The sequence below is a fragment of the Pan paniscus genome, chromosome 2, assembly GCF_029289425.2.
Source record: "Pan paniscus chromosome 2, NHGRI_mPanPan1-v2.0_pri, whole genome shotgun sequence".
In the NCBI taxonomy this organism is placed as follows: Eukaryota; Metazoa; Chordata; class Mammalia; order Primates; family Hominidae; genus Pan; species Pan paniscus.
In genome coordinates, this window is record NC_085926.1 from 60,511,440 (window position 1) to 60,536,791 (window position 25,352).

The following is a 25,352-nucleotide window of genomic DNA, read 5'->3' on the forward strand; positions in this document are numbered from 1 at the left end:
TAGAAGGACTGACGGCTCATTCTCAGGAATGTCTGTGACTATGCTTAGATGTGTCAGTAGACAACAGCTTCCTACCAAATGGTACAGGCTTTGGCAGCCTCTTTTTTAAAAAGCCTTTTAGTAACTAGTCAGGCACCATTCTTAATATGAAAACATTCTCTCTTTTTTATTGCCTAGACTATGGGAATCTGCAAAATGAAAGAAAAGAAAAGAAAAAAAAAGAAAAGAGAGAGAAAGAGAGAGAGAAAGAAAAAGAGAAAGAGAGAAAGAGAGAGAGAGAGAGAAAGATAATTCTGACTCTTCCTAGGTAAAGTTATGCCTTCCAGTTAACTTGATCCACTAGTTATTACCCAAAAACATGCTTCCCCTATATTTAATTTGAGTTCTCATTCATTTATTCAACATCTACTATGTGCCAGACCCTGTGTTAGATGCTAGGGATACAACGGTTAATGAGAAAAAAAAAAGTCTTATCACGGAACTCATGATTTATCTGTCTTATAATTAATCTATATTATTTTATTTAACAACTACATACATTAAACACTGCCCTTTTATGGTTACGGAATGACAGCAGTGAACAAAACAGACAGTCTCTATTCTCTGATCCAGGGGGAAAAGACTAAATGAGTTAGTAACATTTTCAGATAGTTAGGAGAGCTGGAAAAACATACATTGGGATAATGCCATTGCGAGTGAGTGATGGAGTGGCAGCAGGACTGTTGTTTGAGATAAATCGGCCAGGTGGCGTCTCCAAGAAGAAAAGTCTCACTTGAGACTGGTAAATGAAGCCAGCAATCCAGGAAGGGTGTTTGTCAGGGTGGCCAGCTTTTCCCCACTCCTAGGTTTTAAGAGGAGTCTGACACTGACTATTCTTAGGAAAATAAGTTAGTTGGCCTACTTGGAGTTTATAATACCAGCCAGCACCTTAATATTCAATGTGTGGTCTGGGGAATACCAGCATCAGCATCACCCAAGAGCTTGTTAGGAATGCAAATTCTCAGCTCCACTCCAGATGTAATTGATCAAAATCTGCACTTAACCTGATCCCTAGGTAATTCATATGTGTATTAAGACTTTGAGAAGCCCTGGAGCTAGCCACCTTGAGTAAGACCTAAAGTCATATCCACCAAGCCTGGCCTCTATCAGTAATTCCTTTGTTTATTTTGGAATTCATTTGAGAAATTTGAGGACCCAGGCATAGACGAGGGCTGCTATTTATTGGAGGTCCTCAAGATCCTCTAAATAAAGGGAAGAACAAGTACAAAGCCCTGATATGGGCCAAGCTGAATTATGAGTGAAATCAACAGAAATAAACGCAAGCCATTTAAATTTTATCCCTATAAAATGGCTAGCCTTTGGAAGTTTTTAGGCAAGGGAGAAGTAATATGTTCTACTTGAAACTTTGGAGCAGTGACTCTGGGTGCTGCAGAGAGAGTGGACAATAGCCAAGCAAGCATGGAGAAGCCACACAGTTAAGAAGCTACAAAGGCGAGCCCGATGGGAAGTGGTAGGGACTTGAGTTGGTGAGGCAGCAGTGCACTTATTCTGGATATGTCTTGGGAGAAGAGCTAATAATACTTACTGATGAATAGAAATGTGGGGCAGCAGTTAGGAAAGAGGATGGTCAAAGAACCAGTCAGTGCAGGCATACCTCATTTCACTGCATTTTGCTTTGCTGTGCTTCTCAGATATTGCATTTTTAGACCAACTAATAACCCTATAATTGCCTTTTAAGTGTTCAAGTGAAAGGAAGTGTCACACATCTCTCACTTTAAATCAAAAAGTAGAAACGATAAAGCTTAGTAAAGAAGGCATGCCAGAAGCCAAAGACAGGCCAAAAGCTAGGCCTCTTGGGCCAAACAGCCAAGCTGTGAATGCAAAAGACAAGTTCTTGAAGGAAATTAAAAGTGCTACTCCAGTGAACACACAAACAGTAAGAAAGTGAAATAGACTTATTGCTGATACGGAGAGTTTGAGTGGTCTGGATAGAAGATCAAACAAGCCACAACATTCCCTTAAGCCAAAGCCTAATCCAGAGCAAGGTCCTAACTCTCTTCAATTCTATGAAGTCTGAGAGAGGTGAGGAAGCTACAGAAAACAAGTCTGAAGCTAGCAGAGATTGGTCATGAGGTTCAAGGAAAGAAGTCATTTCCATAATATAAAATGTCAAGGTGAAGCATCAAGTGCTAATACAGAAGCTGCAGCAAGTTTTCCAGAAGAGCTGGCAAAGATAAATCAATGAAGGTGACCATATTAAACAACAGATTTTCGACAGTGACAAAACAGCCTTCTATTGGAAGGCGATGCCATCTAGGACTGTCCTAGCTAGAGAGGAGAAGACAGTGCCTGGCTTCCAAGCTTCAATGAACAAGCTGAATCTCTTGTTAGGGGCTACTGCAGATGGTGACTTTAAGTTGAAGTCAATGGTCCTTGAGCATTCTGAAAATCCTGGATCCCTTAAGAATGATACTACATCAACTCTGCCTGTGCTCTGTAAATGGAACAGCAAAGCCGGGATGACAGCAAATCTGTCTGTTGCATGATTTACTGAATTTTTTAAGCCCCCTCTTGAGACCTACTGCTCAGGAAAAAACATTCTTTTCAGAATATTACTGCTTACTGATGATGTACCTGGTCACCCAAGGGCTCTGATAGAGATGTACAAGGAGATGAATGTTGTTTTCACACTTGCTAATACAATATCTATTCTGCAGCCCACAGATCAAGGAGGAATTTTGACTTTCAAGTCTTATTAATTAAATACATTTTGTAAGGCTATAACTGTCATGGACAGTGATTCCTCTGATGGATCTGGGCAAAGTAAATTGAAAACCTGGAAAGGATTCACCATTCTAGAAGCCATTAAGAACATTCATAATGCATGGGAGGTCAACATGAACATAGTTTAGAAGAAGTTGATTCCAGCCTTCATGGATGACTTTGAGGGGTTCAAGACATCAGTGGTGAAAAAAGCAGGAAAACTAGAATTAGAAGTAAAGCCTGAAGACATGACTGAATTGCTGTAATCTCATGATCAAACTTGAACAGATGAGAAATTGCTTTTTATGGGTGAGCAAAGAAAGTGATTTCTTGAGATGAAATCAACTCCTAGTGAAGATGATGTGAACATTGTTGAAATGACAACAAAGAATTTGGACCATTATACCAACTTGGTTGATAAAACAACAGGACTGTCAAAGAGGATTAACTCTAATTTTAAAATAAGTTCTACTATGGGTAAAATGCTATTAAATAGCATTACATTCTACAGAGAAACCTTTCATTAAAGGAAGAATCAATCAGTATGGCAAACTTCATTTTTATCATAAGAAATCGCCACAACCACCCAACTTTCAGCAACCACCACCATGATCAGTCAGCAGCCATCAACATTGAGGCAAGACCTTCCCATTTTTATTGTTCACATTTTTTAGCAGTAAAGTATTTTTAATTAAGGTATGTACACTTTTTAGGAATAATGATATTGCATACTTAATAGACTACAGCTAAGTGTACATATAACTTGTATATGCATTGGGAAACTAAAATTCACATGACTGATTTCTTGCGATAGTCACTTTTTCACAGTGGTGTGTATCTGAACCCACAATATCTTTGAGGTATGGCTGTACCCCTACGAGGCATGGAGGTGGGCATACTACCCATGCTGCCCCCAAGCACTATGGCTGACCCCTAGCTGGGCTGATCCCAAATACAAAATACAAGAATTCATAAACCATACAACACTTTCCATTAATGGAGAATGCTATAACACCTAGTTCCCACTTCTATTCTTCACCATTGGATTCTAATAGATGCCTGTTATTCCTTTAAAAATATGAGAGCAATGGATTTCATTGATTTACAAAAAAGGGAAATCAGTTACACAACAAAATGAATACTCAGAAAAATATTTCAAGCAAATAGATAAAAGACCACTTTAAAAAATCTGAATATCCAAGATAACTTGCTCTCTTAACAGTTTGTGACTGGCAATAAGAGACAGACTGAAAACTGCTAGACTTTTCAGAAAACCAGCTCCTGGATTCATTGATTTTTTGAAGGGTTTTTTGTGTCTCTATTTCCTTCAGTTCCGCTCTGATCTTAGTTATTTCTTGCCTTCTGCTAGCTTTTGAATGTGTTTGCTCTTGCTTCTCTAGTTCTTTTAATTGTGATGTTAGGGTGTCAATTTTAGATCTTTCCTGCTTTCTCTTATGGGCATTTAGTGCTATAAATTTCTCTCTACACACTGCTTTGAATGTGTCCCAGAGATTCTGGTATGTTGTGTCTTTGTTCTCATTGGTTTCAAAGAACATCTTTATTTCTGCCTTCATTTCGTTATGTACCCAGTAGTCATTCAGGAGCAGGTTGTTCAGTTTCCATGTAGTTGAGGGGTTTTGAGTGAGTTTCTTAATCCTGAATTCTAGTTTGATTGCCCTGTGGTCTGAGAGTTTGTTATAATTTCTGTTCTTTTACATTTGCTGAGGAGTGCTTTACTTCCAACTAAGTGGTCAATTTTGGAATAAGTGCGGTGCGGTGCTGAGAAGAATGTATATTCTGTTGATTTGGGGTTGAGAGTTCTGTACATGATAAAGTGGGTTTCATCCCTGGGATGCAAGGCTGGTTCAACATATGCAAATCAATAAACGTAATCCAGCATATAAACAGAACCAAAGACAAAAACCATACGATTATCTCAATAGATGTAGAAAAGGCCTTTGACAAAATTCAACAACGCTTCATGCTAAAAACTCTCAATAAATTAGGTATTGATGAGATGTATCTCAAAATAATAAGAGCTATCTATGACCAACCCACAGCCAATATCATATTGAATGGGCAAAAACTGGAAGCATTCCCTTTGAAAACTGGCACAAGACAGGGATGCCCTCTCTCACCACTCCTATTCAACATAGTGTTGGAAGTTCTGGCCAGGGCAATCAAGCAGGAGAAGGAAATAAAGGGCATTCAGTTAAGAAGAGAGGAAGTCAAATTGTCCCGTTTGCAGATGACATGATTGTATATCTAGAAAACCCCATTGTCTCAGCCCAAAATCTCCTTAAGCTGAGAGGCAACTTCAGCAAAGTCTCAAGATACAAAATCAATGTGCAAAAATCACAAGCATTCTTATACACCAATAACAGACAAACAGAGAGCCAAATCATGAGTGAACTCCCATTCACAATTGCTTCAAAGAGAATAAAATACCTAGGAATCCAACTTACAAGGGACCCGAAGGACCTCTTCAAGGAGAACTACAAACCACTGCTCAATGAAATAAAAGAGGATACAAACAAATGGAAGAATATTCCATGCTCATGGGTAGGAAGAATCAATATCGTGAAAATGGCCATACTGCCCACGGTAATTTATAGATTCAATGCCATCCCCATCAAGCTACCAATGACTTTCTTCACAGAATTGGAAAAAACTACTTTAAAGTTCTTATGGAACCAAAAAAGAGCCCACATTGCCAAGTCAATCCTAAGCCAAAAGAACAAAGCTGGAGGCCTCACGCTACCTGACTTCAAACTATACTACAAGGCTACAGTAAGCAAAACAGCATGGTACTGGTACCAAAACAGAGATATAGATCAATGGAACAGAACAGAGCCCTCAGAAACAATGCCACATATCTACAACCATCTGATCTTTGACAAACCTGACAAAAGAAAAGGGGAAAGGATTCCCTATTTAATAAATGGTGCTGGGAAAACTGGTTAGCCATATATAGAAAGCTGAAACTGGATCCCTTCCTTACACCTTATACAAAAATTAATTCAAGATGGATTAAAGACTTACATGTTAGACCAAAAACCATAAAAACCCTAGAAGAAAACCTAGGCAATACCATTCAGGACATAAGTATGGGCAAGGACTTCATGTCCAAAACACCAAAAGCAATGACAACAAAAGCCAAAATTGACAAATGGGATCTAATTAAACTAAAGAGCTTCTGCACAGCAAAAGAAACTACCATCAGAGTGAACAGGCAACCTACAGAATGGGAGAAAATTTTTGCAGTCTACCCATCTGACAAAGGGCTAATATCCAGAATCTACAATGAACTCAAATAAATCTACAAGAAAAAAACAAACAGTCCCAGCAAAAAGTGGGTGAAGGATATGAACAGACACTTCTCAAAAGAAGACACTTATGCAGCCAAAAGACATGTGAAAAAACACTCATCATCACTGGCCATCAGAGAAATGCAAAACAAAACCGCAATGAGATACCATCTCACACCAGTTAGAATGGCAATCATTAAAAAGTAAGGAAACAACAGGTGCTGGAGAGGATGTGGAGAAATAGGAACACTTTTACACTGTTGGTGGGACTGTAAACTAGTTCAACCATTGTGGAAGTCAGTGTGGCGATTCCTCAGGGATCTTGAACTAGAAATGCCATTTGGCCCAGCAATCCCATTACTGAGTATATACCCAAAGGAGTATAAATCATGCTGCTATAAACACACATGCACACGTATGTTTATTGCGGCACTACTCACAATAGCAAAGACTTGGAAGTGACCCAAATGTCCAACAATGATAGACTGGATTAAGAAAATGTGGCACATATACACCATGGAATACTATGCAGCCATAAAAAATGATGAGTTCATATCCTTTATAGGGACATGGATGAAGCTGGAAACCATCATTCTCAGCAAACTATCACAAGGACAAAAAACCAAATACCGCATGTTCTCACTCATAGGTGGGAATTGAACAATGAGAACACATGGACACAGGAAGGGGAACATCACACACCGGGGCCTGTTGTGGGGTGGAGGGAGCGGGGAGGGATAGCATTAGGAGATATACCTAATGTTAAATCACGAGTTGATGGGTGCAGCACACCAACATGGCACATGTATACATATGTAACTAATCTGTACATTCTGCACATGTACCCTGAAACTTAAAGTATAATAAAAATAAAATAAAAAAAGAAAAGAAAACTGCTAGACTTCCCAACACTTTGAGAAACAGTTGCCACCTAACTACTAAAGCAAAATGAACTAAACCTACCACTGGAACTCAACCTTTAGGCATTTTAAAAGGCCATTTTTAATGAGTTCCCTTTCAGCTCTTAGTCAAGCTCATCTTTTTGAACTCGATCTTTATTTTTAACAGGAGCACATACTTAAAGAGGTAGAAGGTATGAAGAGGTCAGCAGCGATCATCTTTACTTATAAGAGACAAAGCATTCCTCTTGGAAAAGTCACCATACCATTTTGGGGACTTAAACTTTGAATATTCTTTCTAGAAAACACATTTATGACAATTCATTATGCTGGAGATTCTTTTTTTTTTTTTCCTTTCAAAAATATTTTCCATTTTATGTCTTCCTAGGGCTGATGAAAACAGGCCTTCCAACTCTGGGCTTGCCTTATTGCCTGTCTGTGGCTGAAACCCAAACATTTTTCCTATTACAGTTTAAGTGTTTTTATGTATGTTTTATACCCAAATTCAGTAAAGGTTTGACATAGACCAAGGTAACATTTCAGGCTGTATCTTTAAAATAGAAATCTATTTTCAGATTCCAGGATGTAGAACAGTTGGTTTTGAATTTATAACTTTGATACCAGCATTTTCCTCTTTAAATGTACTTCTAAGGATACCTCCTGGCCACCAAAGGAGACTGGCTTGGTTTATTTCAGTACTGTGATAAAGTGATTGAGAACTGAGATTTTATTCCCAAAGAGACTAATTCCTTTATCTTATTCTAAAGCCAATTATTTTGCAAATTAGATCCACTGCTTACATAGTATGACATGTGAATAGATGTAAGGAAATCCATCACTACTACTCCAAGCATATGCCTACTGAGTAATGAGTTAGCAGGAGCACCTTCATGTTTGAAGACACCAGGACGATATAGTAGAGGAGAACGTAAGCTCTAGTGTCAGAACGCCTGGGTTCTTATTCCATCTGGCTAGCTAGGAGACTTTGAGCAAGTCCCTCCTCTACATCTCAGTTTCCCCATTTATACTCAATGGCAGTACTTCCCAAATTAGTCACCTCATATTTAGAGATATTTATTTATTAATACTATATATATATATATATATATATTTTTTTTTTTTTTTAAGACAGAGTTTTGCTATTGCCACCCAGGCTGGAGTGCAATGGCACAATCTCGGCTCACTGCAACCTTCACCTCCCAGGTTCAAGTGATTCTCCTCCCTCATATATAGCTGCTTTATTGAGATGTAATTCACATATCATGCAATTCACCCATTGATGCAATTCACCCAAATGATACAATTCAATGATTTTTAATCTATTTACCCAGTGGTACAATCATTACTACAATCAATTCTAGAATGTTTGCATCACTGCCTAGGGATCTTTAAAAATTCCAAAGCCCAGACTATGCCACAAATCGATTATATCACAGTCTATGGGGGTGGGACACAGACATCAGTAGTTTGCGAAGCTCCCCAGGTAATTCCATTGCACAGATATGTTTGGGAAGCCATGCTGCACTGGAATCACTGTCAGAGTTTCAGGGAAAATAAACACAGAAAAAAGAAAGAGGAGATGTTCAGCACAGAGACTGTCCTATGATAACATAAGCACAGAAGTGGTGGTGAGAATAATCATACTGAGGACGAATTTAATGGGAAAGACTATTTAAAGAATTACACTGTAACTTTTATAATCGGGACTAAAATAGCAATTTTTTTACTCGTTGGTAATACATCTCCCGGTACAGTATCCTCTGAGAGTATGTATAAGTTGGGAATAAGAGTGTTGAGGTAGGAAAGGTATCAGGAGGAGATAAGAACCTATAACTTATCTAACACATTTCAAGACATTACCAAGCTTCTTGGCCTTCTAAAAAGCTCCCGGTTAGCCTTACAGGATGCCACTAAAGTGCCACCCCTTTGTGAAATCTTTTCCCACTGAAGTCACAGTTTGATGCTTCTTAAAGCTCTGCGTTTGGCATAATACAGCAATTATCACCCAGAGTCATATACTTCAGAAGTTGGTCACCTTCACCAGGGCAAGAGTTCTTTGAAGTCAGAAACAATACTTAGTATATTAAAAAATTTTTAAAAAACAACCTATCTCAAGAGCCTAGCACATATTTTGGCACAGTGTTGACAAATATTTGTTGGACTGAACCAAAGCAAATTCACATCCACTACTGTCAACACAAAAATGAAAAAAAAAATAGTGCACTTGTTCCAAAGTTCCCAGAACACTTAGGGGCCACTGTAGCTCTCAGAAGACTGGCAAGCGAGACCTGCAATTTTATTCTATAAGGGACATTATAAGAGCAATGCTTGGGGTACTTAATAACTCCACTAAATAAATGGCACAACCACAAGCTGTTATTAAGAACACTGAATGGAGGCTGGGCACAGTGGCTCACACCTGTAATCCCAGCACTTTGGGAGGCCGAGGCAGGTAGATCACATGAGGTCAGGTGTTCAAGACCAGCCTGGCCAACACGGTGACATCCCATCTCCCCGTCTGTACTAAAAATACAAAAATTAGCCAGGCTTGGTGGCGTGCGCCTGTAATCCCAGCTACTCGGGAGACTGAGGCAGGAGAATCACTTGAACTCGGGAAGCAGAGGTGGCAGTGAGCTGAGATTGCATCACTGCACTCCAGCCTGGGCAACAGGGCGAGACTCCATCGCAAAAAAAAAAAAAAAAAGAACACTAAATGATGTATTACCAACACTGAGATCAAGAAAAAAAATTGCCATCCAGGGGAAAAAGATTAATTAATATCAATTAATTTTCTTTTACAGGAGTAGATTATACAGAAGTCTTTAGGCTTCTGAGGAGAATTTGAGAAAATTTTACAGTAAACAGGAATTTGCATATGCTCTGGGAGCAAAAAGTGGGTCCCCAGACAGGTCACCTGGGGTATGTTCAAGATGAAGAACAAAAGACGGGCATTTCCCTAAGTGTAGAGTCAGGAGGGTGCAAATAAAGGCAGGCTTTAGAGGGAATAGAGAAACTTATGGATTCAAAAGAAATACAATTATCATTACAATAGAGCTACATGGTTACACAATAAGCAATACTATTAAGCACCCTCTCTGGAAAGAGTGTTCTTTGAAAAACAAAATGCAGAACAGATCCAAAAGCAAGGTAACAAAAGCTATTAGGTAAAGTCCATCAGAGGAAGAATTCTCTTTCCATAGCATCTTCCTTCAAGTACAAGATAATTATGTTTTATTTATGGCACAGGAATAGAATATGAGATTCACCATTCAATAAACTGAGGAAAATCATTTCTTTGGTCATTGCTTTTTATTTATAAAATGACGGCTTGGATTAAGGTAGTGTTTCCCAAGGTTTTCTTTCTTTTTTTTTTGGAGGGGGGGAAGATTTAACAAGCATTACTTGCAGAAACTTAGAGTCAATAGATTCTAAATTATGGTCACTTGAAACCAGTACCACAAGATTACCCATCAAGACCTAATCAACCAAATTAACAATTAGTATTTGGGCAGAAAGTTGATGCAGTATCTCCAATGTCAAGGCAGTACAGACTGCTTTTAAACTGATATTCTTCTCTGTGCATGCATATATACACACACACACACACACACACTTATATTTATAATTCCTTCTAAATATTTGAATGTTCATATATATAATTCCTTCTTTTTAATTACTCCAAGCTGAGCATGTGTAGGTTAGATTCACTCTGTTTTATAATATTTATTGTGTTTATAGAATATGTCCATCACATCCTAGCCCCTAGGCATGTTTACAAATAAGATAGGAAAAAAAGAGACTGTTGATAACATAATGGCTAAAAATCCACAGCCAATATTTTCAAAAAGATCACACAAATGCACATACATGCATACACACACACACACACACACACACACACACACACTCTATCTACAGATCATCCTGGTATCCAATGTGAATTCCATCAGTATTCTCAGTGCAAACCACACCCTGTGGTTTCTTTTCCTACTCCCTACACAACTTCTGCCATCTTGAGCCTTAAAATGTAAAACAAAAAAACATACGGCCCATTGATGGAAAGGATAGAAGGCTTTAGATGGGAGACAGGGTCAGATTCATCACATCATTTCTTTTGACAACCTAGCACAGGGCTTAATGTTGGCTGGGGAGATGGAAAAAGGAAAGGTAATGGGAGCAGAGCTGGGACCAGTTGGTCAGCAACTCGCAGAGTTCTTTAATCACCAACAACCTCCCCGTACTGAGGCAACATGCTGCTAAATGCTCAACATACAGCATTTCATTTCATCCTCTTGATGTCCCTACAAGGTACTTACTATTATTTCCATATTTCACTTGATAAAACTGAGGCCCAAGTTACAAAATATCCCAAGTTACAAAGCTACTAAGTGGCAGGCTCAGGACCTGCACCCAGGTCTTCCCAAGGCCAAAGTTTAGACTCTTCACCAGAACTGCTGGCTTTTTGCTAGAAAGCCTGGGCTCAGGAAGGTTAAGCCATTCACAAAGAGCTCAGAAGTGGCAAGGCCTGGATGGAATGCAATCACGAGGACAACATGGGGCACTGTCCAAAACTGTGTGATATTGCGCTTTCCCTGATCAAACGTCCCCTCTGAGGGTGTCCTAGGGACATGTGAGACCATTTCCCTCTGACACATCCCTTCTTCTGCAGAAGCACCCATCTCCTTTAGAATTTGAATTTCTGCTAAAAAGTAGATGCTTTCCTCACAAATGTCCCCTCCTCCTGTATTCTTTCTCCTCTTGGATCTCCAAACTAAAAACTGTAGTGGGTATAGAAAGGAGAGTCTCAAGTGCTCTGAAAATCTTTTTGAGGACTTTCATCCCTTCCCAAGAGCCTGCAATGTGGACTTCTGTCCCCTCAGTAACAAACCGTACATGTCCTTCCTGAACTGAGAACGAACCTGCAGCATCCAGAGCAGCTCTAAGAAGCAGGAGAAGACACAAAAGGCATGCAGCTCCCTGCTGCTCTCCGGAGAGGGGAGAGAAGCGCAGCTGCCTCTGTTCAAGGCTGGGTGAGAGTGATGAGTCAAATGACTGTCATCATTTGGATTCTGACATTTCTTCCTCTACAGAGAAAACGAAAGAGTCTGCTATTGGTGATCATTCATTCTGCGTTCATTTATGTCTTGTGTACTTTTTTTTTTTTTTATTTTTCGAGATGGAGTCTTGCTCTGTCACCCAGGCTGGGGCGCAGTGACGCGATCTCAGCTCACTATAACCTCTGCCTCCCAGGTTCAAGTGATTATCCTGCCTCAGCCTCCTGAGTAGCTGGAATTACAGGCAAGCACCACCACACCCGGATAATTTTTGTACTTTTAGTAGAGACAGCATTTCACCATGTTGGCCAGGCTGGTCTTGAACTCCTGACCTCAAGTGATCCACCCACCTCAGCCTCCCAAAGTGCTGGCATTACAGATGGGAGCCACCACGTCTGGTTAGTATTATGTACTTTTGACTATTGTGTTCTACTTTCCGATTTAAACAATGATCCCAGCAGCTATGGGAGCTACAAAGAGCCAGGAGTTTGGAAGCTTTTCAAGACACTGTGAGCCCTCTCCTTTTATCCTGACTTTCTCACTTTCTGCCTTTTCTTGAAGAACAAGAAAAGCAACTCCAGTGGAAACCACTTAAGCCTGCAATTTAGCTCACAAATTGTCCCTAGCATCCTTGTATCTCCTTGTCCATCTCCTTTTTTTTTTTTTTTTAACCTTAGCTCTTCCTGATCATTGTGAGCATAGCTCAGAGTAATGCCAACTGTTGCTGCATCAGCTTAAATCAGAGTGGTACCTGGTGATGGGGCACAGTTGAGGCAGGCACTACGAGCTTAGACGACCCTTCAGCCCCAACTGAAAGGGATATATTGTGGAGCACTCACACATTCTATAGCCCCCTCCTAACCCCTCAAGAATCCCAGGCTGGGAACGGCTACAACTTCAGGATTGTAAAGTTGTGTAAACGCATCTTTACATTGACTACATCATGGTCCAACATAACACTTTTAAACAAAGGGCTTAAGTGTGTCCCTGTACCCCTTCATTCCTGAGTTAAAAACAAAGCTCCATCAGTCGACTCATATATATAGAGTGCTCCCTGCTCATCTCCTTTCAGTCCTTCCACTTGCCAGGGTAAGAAAATTTAGTGCAGACGATCCCAGCCTTCCCAGACCTCCCTCCTCTTTCCTGACAGAATTAGTTGTTGCCCCCCCGCCATGTTTTATCATAGCCCTTTGCACACTGTGTTCCCCTTATTTATGTGCTTGTCTCCCCAGTTGACTCTGAGCTTCTTGAGGTTGGGAACATCGTTTGTGCCTGTCACATCTTTATGGGCCAAGAATAGAGATGATAGGCAAAAGCGGAGTAAAGAATAAAGGAAGAATAAACATTTTTAAAATCAGTCTCCAAAGAGTTTTCCTTCTAGCAGGTAAGACAAGGCATACAGTGAGACATGAGGCAAGGCAGTAAGTAATAAGGGCCAGAATAAAAAGGAAAAAGAAAGCGACTGTTGGACTTGGCTGAGTAGGTCGATAGCAAGCTAGTTAGAAACATGAGTAGGTATCAAATAGACACAGGTGCAAAAACAGGGCTGAGAGAGGTATGTTGGAAGGGATGTCTAGTTCCAAAGTGTGCTGAGATTAAGGAATTAGAAATGTAACCTGAGCTCCAGATACTGCAAGACTTTTAGTATCAAACAAACAATTCCATTTTTTTCTTTTGTCTAAACATTAGAGATGGGTACACAAAGAATATTTACCTGGTTGGAATGTCCAGAAGGACTGTAGTGGACTGGAACTCATGGAAGGGAGACCCAATGGAAACTGTAGAAACAGGCTTACACAATAGCAGAGGAAACCCTTAATAGTTATTTTAATCAAATAAGATTTTCATTTAAAAGAATGAAACAATTAAGAAGACCACAGTATAAAATGTAAGGAATAAAGTTTATAGAGAGCAACTGGCATCAGAGACAGAATTCACAGGTCAGAAGAGAACTTACAAATGTAAGTTCCAATTCTTGGAGAGATGCAAGAACATACTGCTCCTGTAAGTTAAGAACAGGTTGTTTGTTCATCAGAAAATAGAATTTATGCCTGACGGTTCACATGAAGAGTTGTGAATGAAAGTATGAGCAGTGCAAAGGAACAATGAGGGATGCCGGGACACCAAAGACTAGCAACGGGAGGAAGCCATGACTACCACAACTGCTGAAAGGACAAGGGCAAAACAGCATATCTCAAAGCCACTGACAGCCACAGTCACGGAGGCCAAGATGACTGGTGGGAGATGTAGTTGCAGAAGGACACAGTTACTATCCTCTGGCAAATAAAGGAGGGAATGAGTATACTCACCTCCTTCTCTTCACACCCTGTAAACTTACACTAATGCCTTCCATTGAGCAAACCAGGGAGGAAGTCCAGGAGATGCAAGACAGAGATGGGTAGAAGTTGAACCTCAGGCAAAACAAAGATTACCCAACACAAGGCTGTATAAAAAAGGAAAAAATCAGTTTAAGAGGCAAGAGCGTCATTGGAAATTAAGAATATGATTGGTAAAATTTTTTTTAAAAAATACAAGAAATGTAAGGCAAGGCACCAAACATTTCCTAAGACAAAAAGATAAGGAGGTGGAAAATATGAGAGAAACGTCAGGAAGCACAGAAGAGGGGTCCCAGAGAGAGCTCTGAGTTTAATAAACACCAAGGGTATGGTGTCTGCAAATGCTCCAGGGAAAAACACAAGCAAAAGGAAAGAAATGCAACCTGAAAATTCTTTAGGATTCAATAACACGTAATGATAAAACAGTTTCTTTGCCCCGAGTCCTTGGAGCATAAAAAAATCTGGGACAATCCGTTCCCTTACCACATCAGAAAAGCAACTTTTTGTTTCGAAAGGTCTGTGGTGAAACACAATTCCATGACGTTAATCAATTTATTTCAATTGGGAGTGAACCATAATGAAAGGTTCCTATTTCAGAACAGACCATGAAAATGTGAAGATGTTATTATTTCCAAGCTAAAAGGAGATGTGAGATTCTCTGCCTGGCACATTTCAGAAAGGTACAATCAGCCGGGGCAGGGGAATAGATTTAAAATAGCAAAGTAATGGGAAAAGTGCTTTCCATGTAACAGACAGGGTGGTGGATGAAAACCTATCCCCCTAAAGCCCACTTTATTAATATACATTTTACCAGGCACTTTGGAAAGTTTGAAAATCCACATGGTTCTCATTTCCCATAGCTTCTGGGTCTAATTACATATTTGCATCCATTTGCATACACACGCACACACACACAGGTCTCATCCAGTGATATAGATAATTCAATATTCAACTGGTCGATCATCACCTTAAAATAGAGATCTAATTATGGAAAAAAATTGTATGCTGTTTTTCAAATAAATAAAAAGGAGGATACTGATTAAAAATATAACACCCCTCATTGATCAACAGGTACCTTTTTGGTTTTAACCTATCATAAACGTGAGGTCTGGTACTACATGGTTCTGGCCCTCCCAAATTAACACTGAGCTAGTTCAGGGAACAAGCTCTCACATACCCAATTCTGAAGCTGCATTTCAGCAGCAATTTGAGGGACCAAGAACATAGGCTTTCCAAATGTCTAGAAGCTAACCAGATTCCACTCTCCTTAATTTAGCCCCTTACCTTTAGGTGCCCCATGCTCTCTTGTGGGTCGAAAATAACAGGGACAATTTAATACCTTATGACTGTCCACTAAATATCTAAATTATGAGGATTCAGATGGAAAGTGCAATAGTATTTTAATAAAAGTACACTAAATAAGGAAGCTGGTAATAGATCTCTTAACGAAAACGTAGTCAATGGTTCATTTAATTTGATGGCAGAGTCCACTTTCAAATAATCCCAAAAGTGGATATTTTGTAAGAAAAAGGTTGCAGAGTTCACCTCAGGGTATTCTTAAAAAATTATTTGCACACTGAGAAGACATCAGTGCTAAGAGGCTTTCTTGATTACTGAAATTTGGTTGGAAGTCTTTTTTATTTCTATTACATGAATATATACAACCGTCCAGCTGCCTCAGGACATTTATGAAAATGAGATGCTCTGTCTTAAGGAAGTTAGCTTTAAGAGTGACATTTGAATCAGATGCCTCATTGGCTGTTACAAAAACAAACTTCAATCTTCTGCTTCCCCTTTTCTAATATTAGCTAACAATAATTAAGTTGCTTAGATAATTCCAGGTGACTCAAATTTCATAGCACGCTCTTCAAAAGGCTAAGGGATCACTTTAAGTTCCTAAAGCCCTAAGACTAAGTATGTTTCACTCACTTTGTGTAGCTCCAGCCCAGCATCATGTACCAAAGGGATAACATGATGAAAAAGCATCAACCTGTCTTCCGAAATCTGTTTCTAAACCACAGCACAAGGAACAGACATTTAAATACAGAAAGGGATGGAGAACTACAATCTTTTAAAAGTGCACACTTGAGTGCCCAGTGTGGTGGCTCACACCTGTAATCCCAGCACTTTGGGAGGCCGAGGTGGGTGGATCACGAGGTCAAGATACTGAGACCATCCTGGCCAACATGGTGAATCCCCGTCTCTACTAAAAATACAAAAATTAGCTGAGTATGGTGGTGTGCACCTGTAGTCCCAGCTACTCAGGAGGCTGAGGCAGGAGAATCGCTTGAACCTGGGAGGCAGAGGTTGCAGTGAGCCGAGATCTCACCACTGCACTCTGGCCTGGGTGACAGAGCGTGACTCCATCTACAAAACACACACACACACACACACACGATAAATATTTACATCATCTGCCTTTGGTTATTCAACCTATAGTTTATCATGGGAAACAAGATCTTATTCTTATAAAGTACCTGCATATTTTCATTTGCTAGAAATTAACCAATTCAGCTTATATCATATGTGGCACAAGGTTTTGTCATGAGGAGGACATTTAAAGAATAATTTAAAAGAAAACAAGTTCAAAAGTTCACGTAAAACAAAATAGCCATCTCTAAGGAGAAAATGGGTATTGCTGATCCTAATGTTAATATTCTAAAATAAATGAAACATTTTTGAAGGGAGTATTCACCTCCACAGCTAAAGAAAGCCACAAAAATTAGTGTATATGTGCCTATATTTATACAGGTACATTTCCCAATTTTATTCTTTTACTATTACAGATAGCTAATTCCTAGGAAACATTTCCTAGATGTCTTCTTTTATATACCATGTCTTTGGACATTAATTACAGGCAAAGAAAGTAAACACTCACAAGAAAAAGAGAATTTTACTATCTGATCTTCAATGTTATCTCAAGAAATGCTGTTATAACTCCTTGGTTCTGGCTTCCATGCACCTGCAAATTGTTCTTTCACCCATCACTTGTAAGTAGTAGAGGGGCAAGCATACCTGTACAGTCATGCATTGCTTAACAATGAGAAGTTCTGAGAAATGCATCATTAGGCAATTTTGTCATAGCACAAACATCATAAGAGTGCACTTACATAAACCTAGATAGGTATAGCCCACTACACACATAGGCTATACGCTATATGCTATAACCTATTGCTTTTAGGCAACAATTCTTTACTGCATGTTAACATACTGAATACTGTAGATGACTGTAACACAAGTATATTTGTGTATCTAAATATAGAAAAGGTACAGTAAAAATATGGTATTATAATCTTATGAAACCTCAGTTGTATGTGTACTCTACCATTGATCAAAATGTCATTATGTGGTGCATGACTGTATGTGAACACTTCTTGATCATAAAAATAAAGTGTATGTTGACTTAGTGCCCTGGCAAGTTAATATGTATGTTGACAAACTATAATGCTTAACATGAGTATGGTTAAAATAACACTATGTGAATATATAAACACATGTCTATACATATACACATATATACCTATATATATACACACATATATACATGCTTATAAATTAGAGTCTGTCTTACATTAGCTAAACTATTACTACAGTTTGAGATAAATTTGAGATGTTAAAATTGGAAATCTCCTGTTTCAATTTGAGAAGGGAAAAATGTTGGCATATTCTCCTGAGTGGAGAAAGAGGCTTTTCTATGTCAGCAGATACTTCAGAGGAACGTTAATGTCTCGAGGTTTCTAGCAAATTAACAGCCCAGGTAACAAAACGCAGGGAACTCTGGCCAGTTGCTTACTTACTCAGTTGGATCTGGCCACTTCTCCATGTATTCCCACCACACTAAATGGAGCATGAGTCATTTGAGTAATGAGTCAGAAAATGTCTAGCAGCCTCCGTGCAATAGCAGACGTGATGCTTAAGATAAATTTCAGAGATACTAGGATGGTGTTTTTCATGTCTGCACATCTCTCATTGGTGATGAATAAAATTCCTTCTCCCTTCCCAAGAGACAAAAACTGTATATCATATGCTATCCTGAGGCTCGTTCCAACTCTAAAATTTAAAATTTCGAGCGAAACCTATAGTAAGAGGCAAATACAGCGTATAAATGTCTACAATTTGTGTCCCATTCAAAATTAGTTTTTGTGGAATGTTGTCTAATGGATTCAGTGGTCACATTAATGACAACTTCACTCCCAAGTACTACACGCCCTGTTAAAGAAAAAACGCTTAAGTGAACAAAACATTTAAACGAATTTTGGAGTTCAGTGAAATTAATGAATAATCTCTTTTTCAATCATCCCTGATTTTTTAAAATCACAATACCTAAATTATGATAGGAATTACTACTAGACTTTGAGTTTTAATCCCAGTAACATCTTTAGCTGATTTAAACCTATTTCAACTTCCATTTTAATATTTAATCTCATTTTATCTGTATGGTTAATATTAATTTCCTTTTTGCACCTTCTGGTTGTAGCACAAAGCCAGCTATACAATAGTTGTGTGCTGCTGAATGGAATTTGAAGGCAATATAAAATAATGTACAGCATCACTGAACTGGGGATTAAAAATCCCAAGTTTGAGTATTGTCTTGGCAATGCACTGCCTTTGTCACTCAGGCAAGTCACTTCTTCCTTACAAAACTTTCTTCCATTACAGGTTTCATCTCTCATGACAATTCCTATCAATTAGTTGAGGCTGTCTGGAGTAATTAGGCAGGACGCTGGTGGGATGGAGTGCCATGATTGATGAGTGATGCCTGCCAAGGGTGTATGACAGCGAAGTGGTAGCAATTTTGTCCTGTACTTGGCAATTGTAGATTAGAACAGGGCTGCTCAAATGTGCATATATCACCAGGAAGCTTTTAAAATGCAGATTCTGATTAAGTCTGGGGTGGTGGCTGAGATTGCATAGTTCTAATAGGATTCCAGGTGGTGCTGATGCTGCGGAGTTAGAGACTACACAAGAAGCAAGGCAAAGTCCCTTGCAGCTCTGAATGAATATGGAATCTCAACCTCTCATTCTCTCTTGCTCACTCGCACACACATTATTTCTACTTTATGTATGTGAAAAGGTGCTTACATATGCCAAGAATACTGACAAGCACATTAAGTACGTAATTCTCATCCTCCCCTACAAAAGGTAGCTACAAGTTTTCAGGTAAGAAAATGGAGATTTAAAGAGGGTAAGTAATTTGTCTAACATCACAGAGCTGACAGGTAGTCTAGATGAGAGATGAACCTAGAGAACTTAATTCTAGTACCTTGCTCTTGACCTCTATCATATGCTGTCTTGATACTGTAACAACATTAGACTGCTTACTTAGTGCCAGCCACTAGGCTGTTTTGTACATATTATCTCCTCTACTTTTCTTAACAACTCTAGGAGGTAGGTAATATTTTTGTTTTACAGATAACAAAATTAATTATCCTTCTACTGTCTCAATCTCAGTAAAACCATAGTGATTCCTATTAAGTAAAAGATTAGATTCATATCTATAATGAACTAAACACAAAGAACAGTAGGCTAATAAAAGCAACATGTATATGCATAAGGCTAAGAGTAAATATATAAAAATATTCTTTTATAAATTCATCCTATGTAAATGCATTTTTGACAGGTAAACTCAAATGTTTCTGCAGAGTTTAGTGATGAGGTTATCAAAGTCCAAGTGATTATTGGTCCCAAACAGAATCCATCAGTGGGATTTACAGTGGGAGAAGTATCAAAGATTCTTTTCTCATCATACTCTTTTACCACCTAAAAGTTCTTTATTAGCAAACTAATGAAATAAGATTGGATCAGTAAATTTCCCTGGAGATGAGATTTCAATATAAGCAGGTGACAGTGGATGCTGCACCGATGCACACTTAAGAAGAGCAAACACCATTGCAATGTGAGGGCAGGATTTTTGCTTTACTTTGTTTAAAAAAACAAAAGTGTGCTTCAAAACCTAAGGGTCTGAAGCAGTGATTCTCAACCTTGGCTGGAGGCTGCACTTTGGAATCAAGTGTGTAGAGGGGACTTAAAAAATACTGATGCCTAGATCCCCTAGAGATTCTCATTTATTTGGACTGGGGTGCAACCGAGACATCAGGATATTTTTAAGCTTCTTAGTTTTTAAATGTATAACCAAGGTTGAGAATCATTTGAATATAGGCATACCTGTCCCATGTGGGCGGCGACTAGTCATTAAAGGCATGAATGTCTAATTGATGAATGCCATCGTCAGAGCACACTGGTGGCATTCAGACAGCAGCAAAGACTTTCTCCCTTGAAGTTAAGCTTAAATTTCATAAGTAAGTCTATTTTAACAAAAAATAATTTTATAAAACATTTGTAGATAGTCTGAACTACCAAAATCATTTTCTCCCCTTACCAGAATTATTTCCACTGGAGGGCAGTCTCCTCTTGGGAAGAAATGAATGCGGATACAACCTTCTTAACAGACCAAAGTTTAAAATACTGACTAAGACTGTGGCATTCACATGGGTTTCATTTCAAGACAATTGCTGGGAGATGGAGTATTTGGGATAAAAAAAAATTTGTATTCTATGTGAAGATACTGCCAAATTAAAGGTTTATTTCTGTCCGCTAAAACTAAAAGGATAAAAGCTTAACCCAAAAGATAAACACATCCACGTATGGGAGACCCTGGGGTGTACAAACATAACAACAAATAGAAAGTAGCACTTATTATAGGTTTACTGTGTGTCAGATCCTGTACTAAGCAATTTAAATATCCTACTTGATTCTCAGAACAAATCTATATTTTATAGGTAAGAAAACTAAAGCTGAGAAGTGTTCAAAGAAATGTGTCCAATACCATATATCAAAAAAGTAGCTGAGCTAGGACTTGAACCTCATCTGCCTGACTTCAAAACCAGCCCTTGTAATCACCAATGATACTGCTTTACTGCTTGAGTGAGAAGCAACATGGTCCCTATGCATAAGACAAGCGTCTAAATCAAAACATGTCAACACAAGAAAACAGGAGGAAAAAACTCTCTTTATACAGCATTAGGTAATGAAAGAAACTGAAAGGAGGTGATTCGGGCAGAATGAGAAATTCCTTATTCTCCTTACTGGTTTGTTTTTATATTTTAACAGTTTTCACAAGCTATTTTTGGTTCCTCTTCATTTCTTATGCAACCCCTTTCCGATCCATTAAAAATAAATTTGGCATTCCCATTGCTATGTCTTCAACCACTGTACAGAACCTTGGACTAGCTGGTCATATTCCTCAGAGACTTATTTCCTAGATCAGGGGTTGTCAAACATTTTCTGTAAAGAGCTGGATAGTAAATATTTCAGGTTCTTCAGGCCCCACGGTCTTGGCTGCAACTACTCAATTCTGCCAGTGTAGCATGAAAGCAGCCAGAGATGATGTGATGATATAGATGATAGACGATATGAACAAAAAGGGCAAGACTGAATTCCAATAAAACTTTATTTATGGTCACTAAAACTTGAGTTTCACATCATTTTCATGTGTCACCAATTATTATTCTTCTTTCTATTCTTTTTCAACCATTCAAAAATGTAAAAGTTATCTTTAGCTTATGAGCCACACAAAAACATGCTGTGGGCTGGATTCAGTGGGCAGGTGGTAATTTGCCAATCCCCGTCCTGAATAAGGTGTCCTGTATTCATTTGCCATAATGCAAAGGTTTTGTCACAAAGATATCTAGCAATGGCTCCATGCTCAAAGAGCAAATGTATCCCCAGATACCATCAGCTAGTATTTCAGAATCAGCTGCCTTCTCCCAAACCACTTTTTGCTATTGTATACAAATTCTTTCAGTAGTAAAATTATCCCAGTTAAATCACATCAGCACTCTAGGAAATATTCTTCTTGGGGAAATATTACAGAATCTGGAATCTGAAAATGATCCAGAAGGTCACAGAGGGCTGTCATTTTCCAAAGGCATTCTCCAGAGCCTCCAAACTCCTCACAGCTGCAGGTACAGGTATAGGTACAGTTCCTTAGAGAAAATAGCTCCATAGAATGACCAGGAGCTACGAAAGCTCTTAGCAGGGGTGTGCTAGAGCCATCTCCTATCAGCTCATAGAAGAACTCCTTACATTTTTCAGCATTTTGTGAGCCAGTTGACATGAGTTGATAACCTGAAATTGGCCATGGTGGGAGCATCAGCACCACAGAAATTCAGAAATGTGTATTCACAAGTGTTACAAATTAGGCTTTTTTTTTTTTTCCTCTGAGAGCAATTGTTAAACATTGGCCAGCATACCTCTATCCATTACCCCTTTCCAACAGACAAACTCCTCTTAGATCTGTTTTACACATACACACACACAACCCTCATGAGCTGGGGTGGCGGTGGCAGTAACTGTGGGTTCAGGGAAAGGAAAGAATTTCCCCAAGTAATAAACAAATGTATTTAGGATCAATCACCATTTTAGATCATCCTTAAGTTACTACTCCCTTTGGAATCCCAAATGCATTCCCCTTTTATATTAAATATGGTCAACTGGAGACTAAGGAGTTCAATCATTTTTGCATAGGATCAGAAATTTATCAGAATCTTTTATCTTCAGTTATCTTCTGTAATTTTATGTGTTCATCTAACATGGACAAAGGGAAAGAAGTTACAAAGTCCTGCACTGCATTATACAATTGTGATCCAAGAGGTGCCATTTTCACTTCTGCATCATGCTAATTATCCATGAGCCCACTCCCTTTTTTATTTTTGCTACTACTGAATGAAGATCCTTACAATGTAATATCTAGCAATGTTCTAATGCTCCTGAACTATATATTGTTTGTTTTTAAGCAAGAGGCTCTCTGATTATTTCCGGTTCCTGGTCTCACTCCACTAAACTACATGAGCCCATAAACCTAATCTAAACAAATCATTTTGAATTTATTTTTTCTGCATTTGCTGCCTTCATCTTAGTTTTGCATCACTTCAGGCATCAACAAAACTATTTTAATACAACCCTTTCCCTCTACTTCTGCAAGATAAGAAAATAAAAGAGAACATTTATAGCTACTAGGTGAGCTGGAATATCTAAAAAGGGATTATATCCCTCCCTATTTGTCAATAAATATGACAATAGTTCATGTGAGAGTAAGCTGAAGCTGAGTGGCCTATAACTAATTCTGAAAATTTCTAAGCTTTAGAAAAGGATATCCAGGACTTGAATGCTCCTGAAACGATACAACACATTCATGCATAATCAGAGATACGTAGATTCAAATAAATCTACCTCTACAATCTTCAGAAAGCAATTTTTGGAGTCAGACACAGGTGCATTTTGTTAGAGTTTACTGAAACTCTTTACATTATAAAGCCGTAGTGGTAGTCACCCTTAAGTTATTCATAGACAATTTCAATTATTTATTCATAGACTCACATGATGTTATTTTTCATTCAGATCCAAAGCCTGTTACACATTCTGCAACAAAATATTTAATGAAACTCCAAGACTTAACAAATCTTGCAGTGAAAGCAAGAAAGACCTATCAATACTGAGTCAACAGAGTGGACCTACCAATTCAACCAGGCTTGGTACCCAAAGGCACACCTCAACATAAAGTTAACATTTCACTATGTAAATTCTAACTCCAGTTTCTTTTTGAAACACACCTTCCGGTAATCTATTTTTCCTTCTTGATCTGTTCATAAGTCATAGGACAGAATCAATTACCTAGGACCCTTTCATTGTCAATGAAAATATATTTCCCAAAGTGGGTTCTGTGAAACACTATTATAGGCATTATTACAGTTGTTTTACTATTTTTTTTAATTCCAGATTTGGATAAATTTGGGAGATGTGGGTTTTCACTCCTTGGGGACTTCTCAGAGCCCTTAGTATATTAATGTACATCAGAACTCTCCAAGTAGGGCATTAGAACATACAGTATTATCCATACATTTTAAAACAAAAGAATTTTCTTCTCATGGAGAATCTCATTGGACTAGTATCCCATGAAGCACACTTTCAAGAATGCTGGTTTATAGGACACAGCTGAGATTTGCATATAGGCACCAAAAGTGGAACCACAGAGAAAGGGGGAAATCATCTGAGATCCCTCTCACATGAGCACACTGGCTGCAGTAAAATGAGCAATAGAAACTGCTGAGTTCTTTTACATCTATTTCCAGATCCTGTCAAAATGAATAAAGGTAAGCAGGGTAGGAGGACAGCAATCCTGTGAAATAACCTCCCCCCGGTCTATTTGATAGTTTCCATGACTTGATCATTGACTCATCAAAATAGACAGATGTGCTCTTATCCAGCAAAGTTTAAAGTTAGAGATAAAAACAACAACAAAAACCTGAGCTTCACCTTCAGCAAAGAAGTGTCAGCTGGAGACTTTAGAAATTCAAAGAGCTAAAAACAGAACTATCATTCAACCCAGAAATCCCCTTACTGGATATAAACCCAGAGAAATATAAATAATTCTACCATAAAGACACATGTACAAGTATGTTCATTGCAGCACTATTCACAAAAGCAAAGACATGGAATCAACCTAAAGGCCCAGCAATGATAGACTGAATAAAGAAAATGCTGTATATATACACCATGGAATACTATGCAGCCATAAAAAAAGAACAAGATCACGTCTTTTGCAGAAATGTGGATAGAGCTGGAGGCCATTATACTTAGAAAACCAAAGCAAGAACAGAAAACCAAATACTGCATGAGCTTACTTATAACTAGGTGCTAAATGATGAAAACTCATGGATACAAAGAGGCGAACAATAGACAATGGGACCTGCTTGAGGGCAGAGGGTTGGAGGAGAAAGAGGAACAAAAAATAAATAGCTATTAGGTACTATGCCTAGTACCTGGGTGATGAAATAATCTGTACAATAAACACACATGACATGAGTTTACCTATATAACAAACCTGCACCTGTACCCCTGAACCTAAAATAAAAATTTTTTTAAATTCAAACATCCTGCCTAGGATTACAAATTTATTAAAAAATTATTTCCTTCCATCTAAGCTCTCTATCG

At 38.6% G+C, this 25,352-nt stretch overlaps 1 protein-coding gene across 10 annotated transcripts in view; it reads right to left on the reverse strand.

Annotated features, from left to right (window-relative positions):
• The window catches only part of FHIT (fragile histidine triad diadenosine triphosphatase), a 1,503,390-nt gene that overhangs the window by 815,823 nt on the left and 662,215 nt on the right, over positions 1–25,352 (reverse strand). Inside the window, exon 1 of one of the 10 annotated variants that reach the window (XM_034956793.3) lies at positions 11,890–12,963. The exons of the other annotated variants lie outside the window; for them this stretch is intronic. The gene's annotated coding sequence lies outside the window, so the exon portion shown is untranslated. Of the gene's footprint in view, positions 1–11,889; positions 12,964–25,352 lie in introns of those variants that run through there. 10 annotated transcript variants of the gene reach the window in all.